General features: G+C 37.5%; 1 non-coding gene across 1 annotated transcript; it reads right to left on the bottom strand.

Annotated features, from left to right (window-relative positions):
- Positions 1-272: 272 nt before the first annotated feature.
- LOC127748153 (small nucleolar RNA R71) lies at positions 273-376 on the bottom strand. Its single transcript, XR_008010096.1, has one exon. It is a non-coding gene; the product is annotated as a small nucleolar RNA R71 (small nucleolar RNA).
- Positions 377-5,106: the final 4,730 nt, after the last annotated feature.

Genomic DNA, 5,106 nt, shown 5'->3' with positions numbered 1-5,106 from the left:
CCTCAATTAGTTGCTCTAATGCAACAGAACTGCAAGTTTTGTGGACTTCCATATGAAGATCCTTACCAATTTTTAACTGAGTTCTTGCAGATTTGTGAGGCTGTAAAGACGAATGTAGTAGATCCTGAAGTCTACAGGCTCATACTTTTCCCTTTTGCTGTAAGAGACAGAGCTAGAACATGGTTGGACTTACAACCTAAAGATAGCTGGACTCCTGGGATAAGCTGGTCACGGCCTTCATAGATAAATTCTTTCCTCTTAAAAAACTGAGCAAGCTTAGAGTGGATGTTCAGACCTTCAAGCAAAAAGATGGTGAATCCCTCTATGAAGCTTGGGAAAGATACAAGCAAATGACCAAAAAGTGTCCTTCTGACATGTTTTCAGAATGGACCATATTAGACATATTTTATTATGGTCTGTCTGAGTTCTCTAAAATGTCACTGGACCATTGACGTTGGGATTTTTGCCAGTAAAGACATTCATAAAAACTGTCGCGTTGTAGATATAGTCTCTAAATCGACAGAAATCCCTTCGTACAAACGTTTGGTTGTCACAAGTAACAAACCCCTTTAAAATTGATAACCGAGTATTTGAACCTCGGGTCGTCTTCTCAAGGAATTGCAGGAAGGTATGTTCTTATTATTGGTTATGCAAAGGCATGTTTTGGGGTTTTCAAAAGGGTTGAGCAAGTAATGTAAAACAACAAGTCGTTAAAATAATAACAATAAAATCTCTTAGCAAGGTATAAGAATTTAGAAGTCCAAGTCTAGTTATCCTTATCAATAATAATGAAAATTGAATCGTAACTCCACTTAGTTAACCCTGCTAGAGCAACGGAAGGTCAAGTGACTAATTAGTGAGATCTTCAAATCCTAGTTAATTCCTAAGAACAGATTGAGATTATTTGAAGTTCAATTTAATTAACAAGATAACAATTATCAATTATGCTGTTGAGTTGGATAACTCCTGAGTTACTGATTTCATAACCAAAACCAAAAGGAAAAATATCTAAACTAAATTAAAAGCATTCACGTAAATAAAGCAATCAAACTACGTCTAAACATAAATTCAAGTCATAACATGGAAAGAGTCACAAGCCAATTGGGCAACATAAATCAAATATAAATAAAAGTATTAGAGTAAATTAAAGTAGAAAATATAAAGTAAAAGGAATATTAAACCTGGGATTGAGAGTCACTCCTAAAACTAAGAGCAGTCCTAAATCCTAATCCTAAGAGAGAGAGAGAGGAGAGAACCTCTCTCTCTAAAACTACATCTAAAACATGAAAAGTGAATTATGAGTGAATAATTATGAATGCATGCATTCCCCCACTTTATAACCAATAATCTGTGTGTTCTGGGCAGAAAACTAGGTCAAAAGCAGCCCAGAAGTCACTTCCACCGCTTTCTGGTCCGTACAGGTCGCGGAAAAATGACGCGGCCGCATGACTCACGCGGCCGCGCGGGTTGCGCTCCGGCCATGTCACGCGTCCGCGTGACCCATGCGTTCGTGTCGCCTGGCGTCGGGGCAACTATGGCAAATTATATATCAAATCGAGTCCCCGGACGTTAGCTTTCTTACGCAACTGGAACCACGTCGTTTGGACCTCTGTAGCTAAAGTTATAGCCCTTTGAGTGCGAAGAGGTCAGGCTGGACAGCTTAGCAGTTTCTCCAACTTCTTGTATTCCTTCCACTTTTGCATGCTTCCTTTTCATCCTCTGAGCCATTCCTGCCCTGTAATCTCTGAAAACACTTAGCACACATATCAAGGAATCTAATGGTGATAAGAGAGGATTAATAATAAGCAAATATAAGTCCAAAGAAGCATGTTTTCAATCAAAGCACATAATTAGTAAGGGAAATGTAAAACATGCAAATAGTATGAATAAGTGGGTAAGAACAGACATGAACTGGATTTCACTAATTCAAATCATAAAATAAAGTACAAGTAAACTTGTAAGAAGAAAATAGCTCATGAAAGCCGGGAACAAAGAATCGAGCATCGAACCCTCACTTAGTAGTGTATATCACTCTAATCACTCAAGTATTTTAGGTTCGATTCTCTCAATTCTCTACTAACCCTGCTTTCTAAGGCTTGCTCTTCATCTAACAATCAACATAAACTTAATGCATAAATACACAAATCAAGAGGTCTTTTAAGGGTTGTAATGGGGTTAGGGTCAAGGTAGGATTGTATTTGGTCAAGAATGGGGTTATGGTCAAGGTAGGATTGTATTTGGCCAAGTGGACTAAAATATGAATCCTTAATTAACTTAAACTTTTCACCTAACTTTAGACAATCCATGTAATCACAATACAAACCTAACTGTCCATTAACTATGTTTTCCGCATATTCATATATTCTAATTTCAAGTACAACTAATATGGCATTTCACCATTTACTTTGGGGCATTTTGTCCCCTTTTTATTATTTGCTCTTTTTTTTCTTTTTCTTTTTCTCTTTTTTTCTTTTTTTTTCATTTTTTTCAATGCATATAATTAATTTATTGAATGCACGAACATGTCCTAAACATATCTTTCACATTTTCATAAACATACATAACATACTCAATTCTCAAACCAAACATTTTCAAACCCACTTTTCCCCACACTTAATTCGTGAGCACTCTCACTAGTCTAAGCTAACCAAGGATTCAAATCAAGGACATTATTGTTTTTCGCTTAGAGTTAATGATGTGCTAAAGTAAAGAATAAAAGGGTAAAATAGGCTCAACATTGGTTTGTAAGGGATAATGAAAGGTAAGGCCATATGGGTATGTAAGCTCAGTGAAACAAAGGCCTCAATCATGTAAGTGCATGCATACATCAAATAATGGAAATATAGAATTAAGCAAGACAGAGATCACAATTTTAGAGAGAACAACACACACCAAAAATAAAATTATTGGTTGGTAAAATGCAACCAATCAAATAGGCTCAAAATCTCACTGGTTTTGTGTTCGAGCTCTAAACTATGTTCCAAAATAATATTTCTTCAAACAAGTTTTTCAAAAAGTTTTATTCAAATTAGTGAAATACTATAAAAATTTCTTGAAAAAGAAGAATATTACTTTAACCAAGTAGTAAAATATGCACAAAAACAATTAAACATGCAAATGCAACAACTAATCTACAAAGAAAATTTAAACATTGGTGTTGAGATAAGAAAGTACTAACCCATGGAGATCGGTATCGACCTCCCCACACTTAAAGATTGCATCGTCCTTGGTGCATGCTGAGAAGTACAGGTGGGCGGGTGTTGTGATTCCTCAGCTGTTGCTCGTTGTAGAAGCTTTCTCCTTACCCGTTCTGGTGGCCAACCTGAAAAAGGGAGAAGAGAAAGGGATATAAAGTCAAAGGTGTAGAGCAAAGAGGAGGGCGGTACAAGTGAATAGCATGCCAAGTAAGGAAAATAGTGAATGGAAGACATGGTCGCGATTCCATGTGATCAGTTCATCAATGGAAATATAGCAAGGCATGGAGAGTATTGGATGCAAGATGTTTATTAGCATGCCGGCAAGGGCATGAGTAGCATAGATCAAGCATCAAAAGCTTTAATGTATTGTTAGTCGTAAGAAACTAACAATAATGTTTGTAATGACAATTATATTTAATTAATAAAATATAAAAAGGATTTTGTGAAAAGCAAGCATTTATAGTAGAAGATTAAAAGAAATCTTTAAAAATAGTGCACAATGCCATACGGGCGTTTTCACAAACACATAGCATGCATGGTAAATAAGCTATTTGAAAGTATTAAATTGAACATGCAAGCAACCCTTTAAAAATTAATATAATTGTCAAACAATTCCTTTAATAATCCATAAGCAAGATATGGTAAATAATTACCCAAATAAATTTCTAACACCAAAGAAAATAATGCAATGAATGAAAGTATGCAAATGAATAAAAATAAAATAAATAGAAAAATAAGAAGAATGAGAAGGGAAAGAAGGGAAGAAGAAGTAAATAAAAAGGGAGGGAGGAAAAATTAGGATTGGGGAAGAAGAGATAAGATATTTGGCAAATTGGGATATGTTGTGCGGCGCAGGCGACGCGGCCGCGTGGGGCACGCGTTCGCGTGGATGCGCTTCAAGTATGGTGACGTGATCGTGTCGGGTATGCGATCGCGTGACCCATGTTATGCTTCTGGCGCAAGTGCAGCCTCGCGCCAGCAAAACTATCTGTTTAAATTAATTTATTTGCCAAAATTGGGGTGACGCGATCGCGTGGGTCACGCGATCGCGTGAGTTGGCGTCAGAAAATGGACGACGCGGCCGCGTCGATCACGTGTTAGCGTGATAAGGATTGTGCTTCCAGCACCAATCCAGCACCTCTCTCGCACAATATTTCATTGTGCACCCTTTTTACGTCGAGAATCGGGGCACGGGGCCGCGTGGGTGACGCGGTCGCTTGGGAGGCCATTATTCCCATGTGACGCGGACGCGTCGGCGACATCTAATCAATCCCCGGCAACGGCGCCAAAAACTTGATGAGTTATTTTGGTGGAGACAAGAATCTCTCCCAAAACAACACCAATCTAACCGGCAAGTGCACCGGGTCGCATCAAGTAATAAAAACTCACGGGAGTGAGGTCGATCCCACAGGGATTGAAGGATTGAGCAATTTTAGTTTAGTGGTTGATTTAGTCAAGCGAATCAAGGTTTGGTTGATTGATTGGTGATTTGCAGAATTTAAATTGCATTGAAAGTAAAGAGAACAGGAAATAAATTGCTGAATCTTTAAATAACAAGAAATTAAATGGCAGAAACTTAGATTGCAAGAAATATAAATTGCGGAATCTTAAAGTGCAAGAAATGTAAATGGCTTGAAATGTAAAGGGGATTGGGAATTGGATTTGCAGAATTTAAACAAGAAAAAGTAAATTGCATCAAGTAGAGAAGTAGGAGAGGGTGTGGATGAAATCAGATTTTGAAGCAGAGAAGTAAATACAAGAAACAGAGAATTGAAATGGTAAAATGAGATCTCAGGACCCAGAGACTAGAAAACCAAGTCTAGATCTCAATGCCTTCCTAGATCCAACAAGAACAATTGCAAGGGAATTGTAAATTGCAAAGAAAGTAGATGAGATGCAAGTAACAGAA

This window comes from Arachis duranensis, chromosome 5, assembly GCF_000817695.3.
Source record: "Arachis duranensis cultivar V14167 chromosome 5, aradu.V14167.gnm2.J7QH, whole genome shotgun sequence".
NCBI classification, from domain to species: Eukaryota; Viridiplantae; Streptophyta; class Magnoliopsida; order Fabales; family Fabaceae; genus Arachis; species Arachis duranensis.
This window is presented reverse-complemented; position numbering and strand designations above follow the sequence as displayed.